This window comes from Lissotriton vulgaris, chromosome 8, assembly GCF_964263255.1.
Source record: "Lissotriton vulgaris chromosome 8, aLisVul1.2, whole genome shotgun sequence".
Taxonomy (NCBI): Eukaryota; Metazoa; Chordata; class Amphibia; order Caudata; family Salamandridae; genus Lissotriton; species Lissotriton vulgaris.
Genome location: NC_141696.1, coordinates 1,258,367,383 through 1,258,382,350, shown reverse-complemented (window position 1 = coordinate 1,258,382,350; position 14,968 = coordinate 1,258,367,383).

Below are 14,968 nucleotides of genomic sequence, written 5' to 3'. Positions count from 1 at the left end.
CCCCTCATTGCCACTTTCGGCCCCTAGTAGCGCCATTCCAGGTCCTTCAGCGAGTGCCCCCCAACAATCCCTGCCCTCGACACCCCTCGTTTCTCAACTTCAGCCCACTTCACCCGCCCCCTCGCCATTTTCCCTAGCACTCCCTACTGTCTCAGCTAGCACCACCCCAAGTCAGGAGATGCTAACACCGAGTCGCGGCGCAGGTAGCGGATTGCTCTCACAGGTACGGAAGCTGCTTACGCGTTCTACTGTTGGTTTGGATGAAAAAAGTTTGGTGGCTAACCAGGCATGTCAATGGGCCAGGAATAATATTTATTCGTTTGATGATATCTGGTCCACCATGAAAGATTTTGAGCCATTAATGCAGCAGCACGCTTTGTGGCACATGGCTAGTGTATTGATACCGTTATGGGAGCAGGGCTATGGAGGTGTGGCTCCGGCGGTTTTGCGGGATATACAGGCTGGAGCGTACAGAACGAACACAGGGGTGAAGGAAGTGATGAGTAGTTTGCGCGCGCTTTTGCAATACAGGAATGAATTGCCCTCTGCCGGTACACCCCATTTCCCAGGTCTCCACCCAATGCGAGAGGTGCACCCTATTTTTCATCCTGAGGTCCCCGAGCTGTTAGACCCACTCACGAGGGCTGTAACAAGGAACAGAATTGATGCGCATTTTCAGGAGCAATGGGTGTATACGCCATGGAAGAGAAGTGAGGTGCTGTCATTGAAAGCTCAGCTGCCGGATTCTAGAAAGAATCCGACCGCCTATTACAAAGAGCTTACGGAAGCGGCGTCTTCTACTGTGATGACGTTGGCTGATGTTGAATTGTTTTTCGGGCTTTTGGTCCCGGTTGATGTGTGGCGACAAGTGAAAGGTACGGATCATACGGAGGAGCTGGGTGGTACATGGCAGGAGTTGAAAGATTGGGACAAGGAGCGTAAGCCAGGGGAGAAGCCGAAGGCTGAGATATTGGCTTTGCCAGGGCGTATTATAAAATATATGCATTCCCTCATCCCCCCGAAAAAGGTAGATTGGGACAAATTGACGGCTTGCAAGCAGAAAAAGGATGAAGCGGTCTCTGATTTCTTTACGAGGTTTGAGGAAACGTATATGGATTTTAGTGGACAGGATGTGTCACAGGATGGAGGGTTACGGCTCTTCGTCAACAGGTTTGTCACAAACTTATTGCCTGAGATATCGGCCAGACTGCAAGCATCGGAGAGCACGTGGACAACGTCCTCTCCTTCGGGAATATTAAGTATGGCGCAATATTACGAGCACAGGGAAAATGAAAATAAGGACAAGCAGGAGAAGAAGGCTAAAGATTTGAAGACGAGGGTTTTATTGCAGCAGGTGGCAAGAGGCAGAGGAAGGGGTGCAGGGCCGAGCCGCGGAGGTGGATTTGGAAGAGGTGAGAGCAGAGACAGGCTGGGACCGAATCAGTGTGCGAAGTGCAAGCAGGAGGGGCACTGGTGGAGGGATTGCCCGCTGCTTCAGGCAAGCGCTGGTGTAGGGCGCGGACGAGGAAGAGGTGGCGGTGATTTTGGGAGACAGGCTGCGCGATCAGAAGGAGGCGGGAGACAGGGAGGCAATTACTTTGACAACGGGACAGATAGACAACAGTCGCAGAGGAGCGGGGGCCAGTATTACAATGATGATTACTCAGTTGATGATTTGACAGGGTTCTCCCACAACTAGGACAGCGTAGGACAGAGCATGGGACCAGTACTTATGGAAGTTGATCAGAGGGGACCTTATGTCGAAGCCGACTTACTAGGGTCTCAGCAGAAATTTCTAGTGGATACGGGTGCAATGAAAAGTTCAGTGGCTCGTTCTCGGGTCCCAGGGGCGGCTCTGTCTGGCAAGAATAACATATCCGTGGGTTTCGCAGGAACTCCGGTGATTAGCCCCATTTCTAAACCTCTCACGCTAACGATTGGTCCTTTTACTGTTGATTCACCGTTTTTATTGACATCAAATTGTGGTGAAAATTTGTTGGGTTTAGACTTATTGAAGAGGTTGCATGCTACCATCTATTGTTCCCCGGATGGCGTGTACCTTACTCTAGGACCCAATGTTGCCCGCCCACTACAGTGCTTTTCAAAAGACGACCCGCTGCCACCTGAGTTTCGAGGCATACCAGACAGCTTGTGGGCCGTCAGTGATAATGATGTGGGACGAATGGACATTGCCCCGGTGTCAATTAGAGTGAAGGTGGGAGCCAAATTGCCCAGAATACCGCAATACAAAATACCTAGGGGGGGTGAGAAGGCATTGTTACAAATAATTCATGATTTAATACAGTCTGGAGTAGTGGAAGAGACTGATTCGAATATATGTAACAGCCCTATTTTGCCTGTACTTAAAAGACGGTCACCTGATGCCACTGATAATACTCCTGATGTCTATAGATTTGTGATTGATTTGCGTCAGGTGAATAGAGTAGTGGAGCCGCAGTATCCGGTGGTCTCGGACATCACTACGATATTGACAATGATTCCACCTTCGGCCAAATATTTCTCTGTCCTTGATTTGAAAAACGCTTTCTTCAGTATTCCAGTACATGAAGATAGCAGGTACCTTTTCGGATTCTCATTGGCTGGCCGTAGCTTTCGCTTCAAGAGAATTCCTCAGGGGTACACTGAGAGTCCTAGTATATACAGTCAAGCTCTGAAGGCACAATTGGATGATTTGGAACTTCCACCTGGCAACGTGATGTTGCAGTACGTGGATGATATCCTGATAGCATCGGATGACGAACAGGGTTGTCGAGATGCTACTGTGAAATTGTTGCACCATTTGGCTAAAAGGGGGCATAAAGTGTCCCTTCCGAAATTCCAATACTGTCGAACGGAGGTCACCTACCTCGGTCACCTCCTTTCGAAAGTGGGGAGGAGATTGACGCCGGAGCGCATAAAAGCGATCACTAACATGCAGGTACCTAACACGCAGCGAGAGGTGCGCGCGTTCCTAGGCATAACATCGTATTGTCGTCAGTGGATACCTAACTATGCGTTACTAACGAAACCCCTATTGTATCTGACTACCAAAGAAGTGCGCGAACCCCTACCCTGGACCCCCGCATGTCAGGAAGCGTTTGAGTTACTAAAAGAGTCTCTGTGTTCTGCGCCAGTTCTTGGAACACCTGATTACCAGAAGCCTTTTGTTCTTTACGTGCACGAGGCGGAAGGTTGCGCGTTGTCTGTCCTAACTCAGTGTTTTGGGGGGAAGCAGAGACCGTGTGCGTATTTCTCTGCTGTGCTCGATAATGTGGCAAGAGCGCTGCCGAGCTGTCTGAGAGCCACGGCGGCTGCTGCGGTTTCTATAAGACAATCGGCAGGGCTCGTGCTGGGAACAGATCTCACGGTAATGGTACCGCATGCTGTGGATATTTTACTGAACAGGACACAGACGCAGCATTTAACAAGCGCTCGTCTGACGGGTTACGAGATGACTCTTTTTGCACCCCATGTGACAATTAAAAGGTGTGCCACATTGAACCCCGCCACCTTGTTACCTATCCCCACAGATAGTGACACACATGATGATGACATACACGACTGTTTGTATAAGACTGAGGAGGAGACAAAGGGGAGGGTGGATTTGACAGACAGGCCCATGGAAGAACCAGATGGGGAACTGTATGTTGATGGATCCTGTTTTAAATTACCAGACGGGACATCGACAGCAGCATATGCAATAACGACATTACAGACGGTGGTAGAGACTTCTAGAATACCTTATAATTCTGCTCAGGCTGCTGAGATTATCGCTTTACTGAGAGCATGTGAGTTGAGTGAGGGGTTGGATGTCAACATTTACACTGATAGCCAATACGCCTTTGGCGTGGTTCATAATTATGGGCGACTTTGGGCAGAACGGGGATTCTTGACCTCCCATGGACAACGCATCCAACATGGTCCACTGATATTACGACTGCTAACGGCACTGACTTTACCCAAAAGATTGGCTGTGATAAAATGTAGTGCACACAAGACAATAGTGGACGATGTCGGGCGAGGCAACGCTTTTGCCGACGAGACAGCAAAAGAGACTGCTAGAGAAAAATTACCACGAATGTTTGTGGCAGGGCCAGCACGATGGGTCCCAGATAATTATATGTTCGCAGACACGGTACAGAGTGTCAAGAACATACAGGGCAAGGCGACGGATGAGGAATTGAGAGCATGGAAGGATGGGCAGGGACGACTGGATGCGGATGAATGTTGGACAGATGTGACAGACAAGAGACGATGGATGTTACCGAATGCGTATGTCCTTCCAGTAGTGACGATGGCACACGGGCCTGCTCACGTGAGTGCGAAGGGTATCTGCAAACTATTAGACCCGGTGTGGAGCAATAAAAATATCTCTAAGATGGCCACCAATTTGGTTCGTCAATGTATGGTGTGTTTGAGACACAATCCTGGAAAGGGTACCCCTGTTCCAGCTGGAAATTTTGCACCCCCCTCTTTCCCTTTTGAGGTGATTCAGATGGATTACATCGAAATGGAAAGAGTCAACAACTTGAAGTACGTCCTTGTAGTCGTATGTGCCTTTAGTAGGTGGGTGGAGGCGTTCCCAACCAAGGACTGCACGGCTATGTCTACTGCTAAAATGTTGATAAAGGAGTATTTCTCCCGCTTCGGATTACCTAGGGTGATCTGGAGTGATAATGGCACGTCCTTTAATGCTGAGTTGGTGAAGAATATATGCAAAGGCCTACATATCACCCAGAAGTTCCACTCAGCCTTGCATCCTCAGGCAGCAGGACTGGTGGAACGGTTTAACGGCACACTCAAGTTAAAAATGGCCAAGATATGTGAGAGTACAGGTCTCCGTTGGCCAGATGCACTTCCCTTAGCGTTGCTTTCCACAAGAGTCACTGTAAATGCCAAAATGGGCGTCTCCCCGCACGAGGTGGTATTTGGCCGCCCGGCCAATATCTGGGGAGTGCCCCGTCCAAAATGTTTTTCAGAAGTACCTTACCCTCTGTTGACAGATTATCTGTATGCTTTGACTAAAGATCTTCGTTCTATTCATCAGCAGGTAGCAGACACTCTGAAGCCGTTGCCGGAGGGGCCCGGACACACCATCCACCCAGGGGATTGGGTCGTGGTGCGACGATACCAGCGGAAGTCTTGCTTGGAGCCCAGTTGGTCAGAGCCTCGTCAGGTGCTCCTCACCACGCGCACGGCGCTGCGGATCGACGGCAGAAAGGCGTGGACCCATGCCTCTCATGTGAAGAGGGTCCCGCTTCCGTTGCCCTATGATCAATGGGTGCAAGACGGCATCGCTGACCAAGAGTGTGAACATATCCCGAGGTATGTTCCTTTCTCGGATGCTTCACTGATTGGAGAAGAGCGAAGCGGCATTGAAAATTCTGTGAGCTCTACCACTCCTCTTGTTGCTAGCAAAGAGATACCGGAAAGTTCAGCATCTGCCACGGAGACACCTGCTTTGTTCTCCGACCCATCTGCCACGGAGACACCTGCTTTGTTCTCCGACCCCGAAGTGCCAGGGAGCACTCGTTATAATTTCCGGCCCCGAAGAAAATAAGTACAGTGCTGGAATATGATGGATTAAATACTGGAAGAAGGGCTTAGTGGACATTTTGAAAAAGAAGATTTAGTGGTAGGGATGGACTTGTAAGAGCCCTGGTGTTTAGCCGAAGATTGTGTTCTCTGAGACTGAAAGCGTGGTGCGGGGCCCGAATTAAGTGCTTCCCTTATTTCAAAGTATTGATGAACGACGTGGGAGTAGGTATGAACGGTAAAAGCCTGCCTGTGAGGCTTTGAAGGACACAGGGAGAAGATCCCTTTTTAAGGGTTGAAGAACCCCTCTGGCCGGTTGAGGATTGTCTGGGACTATTTTTTTTAGTAGTAGTGTGATTTTTATTTTTATTTTTGATTTTGGTGTTGATAAGTATACAGAATGTATCCCTTTGGGCGGCCAATTACTGATGAGGAGCTGCCTTTTGCAGCCCCCCGAGACGTGAGCCTCATTCCCCCTGGTTGGCCCTTTCCCGAAAAGGAAAAATTGGAGTGCTAATTATATTTTTAATTGCCTTTTTGGTGACTCTTGGCATACTGTTTTTCGTTGATAAATACTATCCTGTGCACACATTTGCACCCACACCTACTGCTGTTCCGGAACATGCAATGTTAACTGTTGAATATGGTGAAAGAATGATACGTGCAAATTATAAAGATAATGTTTTTATTAAAACACTGCATCATGCACATGCCACTACCAACATGACAGATTGCTGGGTTTGTGGGCTTTTGCCTTCTGCAGCCTATAAGAAAGATAGATTCCTTGCTCTTCCTTTGACTCCGGTGAATAGTTGTGTGGGATGGTACACCCTTATAGGTCTAGTTAAATATTTCCAACAGCCAGATTCCCTCACACCCCGACTACAGAATAGGGGGTGGACAATGACAATGCGAGTGCGACCTTTGCCTTCAGCTTCCCTTGGACGGATATACACTGACGGACGTTTTGACCAGACTTTTATACAGACATGTGAGAAAAAGTTGGGTCGCTTCTTGACACCAAATGATACTGATAGGCTAAGGGATAGTTTCATGAAATTGAACGCCACCTTGTCTTATAGGCATCCCCCTAGGAGTAACGACAGCTCCAAAAGTTTGATACCCTTGGCTGTGGTGGGTCCTCCTCCATTTTTCTGTATAGAGGGAAGGGGTCCCATCAAGGTTGGAAATAGCTCTTGTAACGTGACTGCTTCAATACGCCTGCCCGTTAGCCCCTCATTGATTGCCCCACCCAGTGTCTATTTTGTATGCGGTGAAAATGGATACTTATGGTTGCCCGAGGGTTGGGGTGGGGTGTGCTACCTGGCTTATCTGATTCCTCCCGTGTATGTGGCTCCCTCTGATTACCACAGAACTCATCGACGATTCCCCAATACTCCAGAGCAGCCGCAGGGGCAGCGTAAAAGGAGGGACCTTCAGGTAGAGGACGTTGATCAGACAGATACCTCGTATCAGCAATGGACTGATTTTTCTAAGGGTCTGCTTCCTTTCTGGGGTCCTATATTCAATAGTAGAGCTATCAGACGACTCTCTAGGGTAATGGAAAAGGTGGTTCTGGTTGAGGCTGACATTACGACTAACATCTCTGTTGAGGTTCAGGCTATGAGATTATTTACGATCCAGAATAGGATGGTCCTTGACGTCATACTAGCTGATAGGGGCGGGGCCTGCCGCGTCATCGGGACCTCTTGCTGCGTTTATATCCCTGACTCCGCCCCGACTGTTAACTTGGCAGTGCAAAAATTGCATAGATTAGCGACTGAACTGCACCAAGATAATGGAACTTGGTCTCTCCAAGGGTGGCTCTGGGGTGCCTTTTCTTCCTGGGGCTGGAAAATACTGATGGGTTTGGTTGGAGTGGTTAGTGTAATACTGTCATGCTGCCTTTGCATATATTGCCTTCCTCCATGTTGTTCAATGTGTGCTGCAAATATTCGTCCGAAAAAGAAGTTACCAGGTCAATATACGACTTCTATGATTACTGAAATTCCTGCTGATGCAAGTTGGTTAATGTTTATTGCAGAAGATGTTCTAGACTGAAGTAGTAAAGTCCTGCCCCTAGAATGGATGTCGGCACTACCTTTGGCAAATAAATGAGGCTATAGTTAGCCAATGATGCTAAAAGGAGGGTCTGATAGAATTCACTTTTCGACGCTCTAATTACCCTATGATGACGTGTGAGTTAGCATCATATGACTAACTAATGCATTTCGTATATACACCTATGCTGAATACATATTCTTACTTATCGCTTATATTCAAATGTATGCGTGACCATATTAGCTTCTTAGCTTAGCCTGTGTGCCACCATTTTGTGTAACTCTCTGTGCCTGCGGGCTCTACTCGCTCATGCCCCTCCCGCAGGAATACAGAATTATACTAAGACAGCAGTTTTCGTTTCTCGGCTTACTGTGGTCGAAACTAGCAAGTTTCGTTATCAGTAATGTTCTCATGCCCAGAGACGCCGAAGCCTGGCTCCCTGGCCTTGAGCAGAGATAATAATGTATCCCTTGCAGGTGCAGATGCCTGCTGTATGAGAGCATTGTCCACTAACTTGAGGCTCGGTAACTTTCCACAAGGGGCGTACCCCATTTACTGTATTGCATTATAATGTATTGCTGTGATGCAGAGAGTCAGTCCTCTCGTTCGCACTCCTTGGAGTGAGGTCGGACAGGGCCCTCTCATATGAGTGTTGTTTGGCCTAATAAAGACTTTTGTTTATACTTCTCCACTGTCCGGCTGACTTCCTATAAGGTAATTATAGGTGAGTGCTGTAAGTCACTCCAGTGGATTTGAGCCACGCTTATCAACACGACAAACATTAAATCCAAGTCGACATTGCACCTTGTCACTTGTGCTTTACTTCATCTCCTGAAAGGTTCATGCTTAAGCTTTGACCAATGAAATTCATTTTGTTCCCAGACCACGCTGCTGTGCAAACAAAGATACTCCCCGGAATTTTTGTATAACGCCGCCCTGCCTCTTCTGGATCTTTGAGTACATACTGTATGTAAATTTAGGTTCTCCGGTATAAATATTTTCTGTCGCCCCTCGTTTCTAATGCCTCTCAATCTGTGACAGTTGTAATGAGAGGCTTTTATTATTAATATTGGAATCAGAACTCCTTGAACTACATGCATAGTTTGGAGGCTTCCAGTTTAAGCAAGCTGTTCCTGTTAAAACAAATGTGAGACTCCCCTGGGAGTTGTAGCGACACTGCTGCCGGCCACATACCTCACCATTGCTGATGCATGTGCGTGGGTTGTCACAGTAAAACTCACATGGCTGCCAATCTCCCTAGTGTCTTTGCAAATACCACACTGATCCTGGCAATGCCATCTTTCGCTGAGCTCACAATGTCCAGTCTGTGCTCACCCAGTGATCACACCTACCGGTTATATATATATATATATATATATATATATATATATATATATATATATATATATATATATATATATATATATATATATATGTGTCACTTGAGAGTGTCTGTCTCTAACAGGTATCCCAAGGCCTGCTGACTAAGACTACCCCAGCCATTTGCAGAGCTTCATGACAGCCGCTGTCCAAATGAATCACAGATGCTGCCTTGGCTGTTCTCACAGTGAGTCCGGCATTCTTAGTACTCAGACTGAGAATAATAAAATATTTCCGTCGCCTGTGCCCATTACCTTCCACAGAGCTCTCTGTTCACCCAAACCCCAGGAGGGCTCGGTACACCTAAGCATCATTCTAAAGGGGCACAGTGCGAGAAATACTCACCAGGTCTCCGCTTTTAAAAGCAAAACAATATTTCAGGAATCTTTGGCTTTCAATGCATTATCCTACTTTGCTGAATGGCGTTGACCAATTTTGTTGATTTTCAAGCACTTTCGCTTTGCGTTATTGCACTTACCTGCAGCGGGTGCTGGGCCTTCCTGTCAGTTATCCATTCTACCCATTCGCACATTAATGATCGTTTCCTAGGTAAGCAAAACCTCATAAAGAACATTGATATGACGAATTGGTTTTTTTCAATACCACCGTATGTTCATTTATTCTCAGAGGTGGGTTTCACGGTATTGAGTCACTTCACATTCTCCAGTTACGTTGCAGATAAGGAGGAACGGCTCATTATTTGAACGTAACACTTAGGAGAGTGTCTCAAGGGCTTCCACGCCTTTCATCTTCATAAGGGCGCGAACATTTAGTTGGAATTTATTTTCTGCAGTCTAATATTTAACGCCCCCACCTGAAAGTCTTTATCCGGCAGCTGTATACCAATCTTAATTTTAATGAGTTTTTTAAATTGCTGTCAGAAGAATCAGGTTTTCATACCTGTTGTGTTGTTCTATCAATTTGGCAAATTATTGCTAATATGTTCTGAAAAAAAGACATGTTTTATTGGTTTCCCTTTCAGTTGTTTTTCTCTAACCTCATCTCATGCTTGCTTGTAAAGTTAACCCAGACAGACATTGTGTGCTCAGCGTCATGGAATTGGACCTTCAATAATGTTGACTAGTGGTTCAATGCTCAGTTTATTTTTTTCTCGACCCAGGTTTGCAAAAAAGGTGTTTCTAACTGTAGCCAGGGGGTCTGTCATTTAAGTGGCCTTTTTTATTTTTTACAAACTGTCTATTGTTAATAAAAGATATTGCGCATACCAGAGTAGAACTGTTATCCAGATCTGTTTAAAGTACAAAATGGAGGGTGCATAGAAAAAAGAGCAGTTGCTACCCAACATGTGCACTCATGTCAAATAGAACCTCTGGTACAAAGTACACCATCATGAAGTTACCTATTGGAGTTTGTGGTCGGGAGGTGGAACATGCCTTTATGCATTGGGGTGTAGAGGAATGACTTGGCAAACTGGATGACTAGCTTATTGCAATAAACTGAGTGGCTCAAGGTTTACATCACTCTACCGCCCTCACTCTACCACCCTCACTCTACCACCCTCACTCTACCGCCCTCACTCTACCGCCCTCACTCTACTGCCCTCACTCTACTGCCCTCACTCTACCACTCTACCGTCCTCACTCTACCTCTCTACCGCCCTCACTCTACCACTCTACCGCCCTCACTCTACCACTCTACCGCCCTCACTCTACCGCCCTCTCTACCACTCTACCCCCCTCACTCTACCACTCTACCGCCCTCACTCTACCACCCTCACGCCCCCACTCTACCACCCTCACGCCCCCACTCTACCACCCTCACACCCCCACTCTACCACCCTCACTCTACCGCCCTCACGCTACCACTCCCACCGCCCTCACTCTACCACCCTCTATCTACCACTCAAACCCATCACGCCCTCACTCTACTGCCCTCACGCACTCACTCTACCGCCTTCACACTATTACTCTACCACTCTACCGCCCTCACTCTACCACTCTACCGCCCTTACTCTACCGCCCTCACTCTACCGCCCTCACTCTACTGCCCTCACTCGACCACTCGACCGCCCTCACTCGACCGCCCTCACTCTACCACTCTCACTCTACTACTTGACCGTGCGGGGAATGAGATTTTGATATCTTATCTGATCACCTAGATACCTATCTCATTCTTCCTTTTTGGATCGATTATTGACTGTCATTGAGTAAAAGGCAAACCCACATAAGTTAAATCAACCCCATAGACTTACGCAACTCTGAAGAACCACTTACGACCGGTAAAGTTTAAAAAGTTTAATATAAACCCAACGTTAATTGCAAATACAATCCTCTCAAGATAAGATTCAACAAGTATACAGGAACTAAAAGGAACATAAATTCCCTAAGGAATCTCAGTCTACAAAAGAATACAATCAAAATCAATTCTAGAATCAGCAAATTGAATAGCATAGACACAAAATGAATATGATGCGTCATTTACATAAAAAGAATAAACAAGTTAAATCTGTCCCTACTCTATGCTAGATGACATCCCTACTCAGAAAGTCCTTTACCTAAAAAGGTGTCAGCAGTTTGACTTCCAAAGAAGTTCAAACTCTCTTAATCTCTGATGGAAACCTATGTCGAGAAGCAGTACCCTTTCTGCCTACCCATCCGCTCTCTAAGGGTCCTCGGCCTACTGCTCTCCTTCTGTTCCCTTCTGCTCAGGCCATCTGCTCCCTTCTCTTTCTTCTCCCCGGGGTGCTGTCCCTAAATACAAAATCACAGTATGGATGGAACGCCCCTTTGAGACGCCCACCATGTACACATTTCACGTAGTCCCGCTTCTGGGTTTTTCCATCGTTACGTCTCTTCGAGTCGTCTGTTAAGTTGACCTTGCTTCTCAGGCGCCGTCTTCGTCATCGTGCTGGTAACCTCATGACATTCCAGTTGACACTTTCAGACCAAAGTCTATCACTTCAACAGAGCTCTATTCATTACAGTTGTGATTATAACCCCCTTGGTCACCTCGAAAACAGACACTTCGAAACAGGACCCCAAATTCCAAGCGTCCCTTATCTCACTAGGCCATAAACTTCGTCCAGTATTGTCACTTTAATTTAACAAGACCATTGACTCTTGGCTCGCACGTACAGATCAAAGCTATCCCCCTATTCCTGAGAGGCCACTAAATTATATGCAGTGGACTACACTCTTGCGAACCCTTGGTCCGTTAGGTTAAAATAGCATATGATCACACCATTCTAAAATTCCTACAAACTCTTCTACACGGTATGACTTTTAACACACATATATATATATAATCGAATTAGCAAATCATTGATTATAATCGAATCCATGTTACATAAAAATACAACATTATACTCTCATTCTTACACAGTGCTATATAGTCTGCACATTTCTTCAATTTACATTTCATCTCTTCTCCGTTTAATTAATTACATACGTACATGAACTCTGTTTAGCACGTTCTACTGTTCTTAAGCATTTTCACATTTCTATATTAGCCCAACCTATGTATACGGGCCTTTCTAATTCTAATGCACATTCTGGAGTAAATACAGATACATTTCTTATTACTAAAGTTACATGTGCTAACCTTACGCTACAAGTTCTAACTTTATGCTATAGGCTTATAAATATGGTACGGACATTTGTTCATTCAAATTGCGCTCTCTCAGTTCCCCCCTTTGATGACCTCTAGGGGTCATCACTAACACCTCAATTTGAATGTCGCTTTACACAGAACTAGTTACAAGGCTCCCTCTTTTTATCGTCTCGAGAGCTCTTAAACTTCTATACTGCTGATCTTGCAAAGCAGCTAATCTTCTTTCTTGCTCTCTCATGGACCTTTGTAACCGGTTTGACCTATACCATTTGTACAGTCTCACTAAACCCCACAATGTGATTATGCAAATCAATATTATTAAGACAGGTTTCAAAATGTACCAAACAACACTTTTACCAAGGTTGGCAAACCAACCTCCAACTTTTCCCATTCCATGACCTACTTTTTCCCACACATTTACTTTTGTCAAATCTTCGATTTCTTGATGTATCTCAGTAATGTTCTGTATAACCTTCTCAAGTGGTTTTGAATTGTCTGGAATGTAAGTACAACATTCTTGGACCTTCAAAGCCTTGCAAACTCCGCCCTCTTTTGCTAACAGAACATCTAAAGCAAGACGGTTCTGAAGAACCATTGCCCTAATCGACTGCATCTCTCCTTCTACTAGCATCAATGACCTTGCAGTACTAGCAGACAATCTATCCACAACTGTAGCTAGTCTCCTGATCTTAACATCATTAAGTATCAAACCTAAAAGAGGAAACATTGCTCCGAATACGTCTCCAACTACCTCAACATCTCCTACTTCCCTTTTCCCTCTTGTCGAAGCCTTTCCCTCTATGATCTCTAAATCCTTTGCATGATATATTTTGGGGAAGACAATTGCCAAATAACATGAAACATACCAATTGTCAGGCAATTTTACATAGGCATTTCTTCCACATACAAAATATACATTAGGAATCGCTTGCATCCCTTTCATGAAATCTTTCGTGTAATATTCCAACCGAAAAGCATGTTCACAACTAACTTCACCTACAAATACACTCTCATAATATGTCTTGCTTCGAGTTAAACATAACTTTCCTTTCTGCGTTCTATCCAAAGCTATTGGACCATTACTACCCTTCTTTTTATGTGCCTTTTCCTCTTCAGTCCAATCTGTTTTCCATTGTCCTGACATTTTTAGAATCTTCTGCCTCCTGTACCTGTCGTCAACTTGTCCAATAAACTTCTTCTCGATCTCTGACACTTTGCAAGTTAGATTATTTCGGCGTGCATATGAAGTATCTAATGTATCCCAAGGAAGAAAGAATTTTGCTAATCTATCTTCCTTTTTGTGATAGTCCCACTTATTCATTTGTTTATAATTCGGGACTTCAGGCAGTACCGAATCATAATTTGAAAAGTAGTACTCAAACCCTTCACGACCATAAAATATACTAAGCAATAAACTACATGTTATCCCATATGTCATTGGGAGTTGATGATATCTGATGCCTTCATCTACAGAAGCCGGCAATTGCATGCAAACATAACAATCTTTGGCCTCCATGGCATCAATGTACTCGTATAATAACTTGGCATATGCGTTTGATCTAAAATTTCCCTGCGACTCGTCTACGTGTAACCTACGAGCTTCATCTGCCAGTAACGCCTTTTCACGGATTTCATTGCTCTCCCCCTTCTTCCCAACAAGAGCAGGTTTCAAAGTCGTTACAGGCTTTACATCTGTTGTCTCCTTTACACTTGCATTTCCTATTATGTATGATATGGTAACTACTGTAATAATGAGAAAAATTACTACTGCTATTAGTGTACCTATTATGCATTTGACCTTTCGGTTTGGGTTGCCATTCTCCATGTTATCAAACAACGTGGCTCCTTTCTTTTTCGAGGAAAAGTTTTCTCTTTCAGGTCTTTACTTGCTTTATTTGATTTCTCAGTCTGTGAAGCACTCTTAACCAACAAAAGTCTCTTTTTCACAACAATGTCCTTTTACTTCAGCCACAGACAACCCTAACCCTTCTCCGTCCTCTAAATGTAATCCCAAATGTTATTCTTCTTTCCACTCGGCGCTAGGTTATCTTCTTCTTCTTTATAGCTTAATCACAAAAGTTTTTATGCATCTACAATGATTCTAGTACCTGCAGCTCTAATGGCATATTCCAACAGTTCTAACAAATGACTTTTTCTTCCTGTGCTGGTACTGGATGACCCAAAGTTGGAACCTCTAATCGATTCAGCATTAGGCCTTTGATCCGACTTAGGTAAGGGGAACGGGAAGTGTGAAGGTCAGTAACCCCTCAGTCTCGATTCCAGGCGTCAACATCCATATCTCCACCGTCACAGTTGAATCGAGATTGGTCACTTGCATCTCTCTCACTCTCCCAGATCTCTGTCCCCAAGACATCTGCTGCTAGATAAGTCCACTCAGGGGTGGCGTATCTTCTGCAGGGCA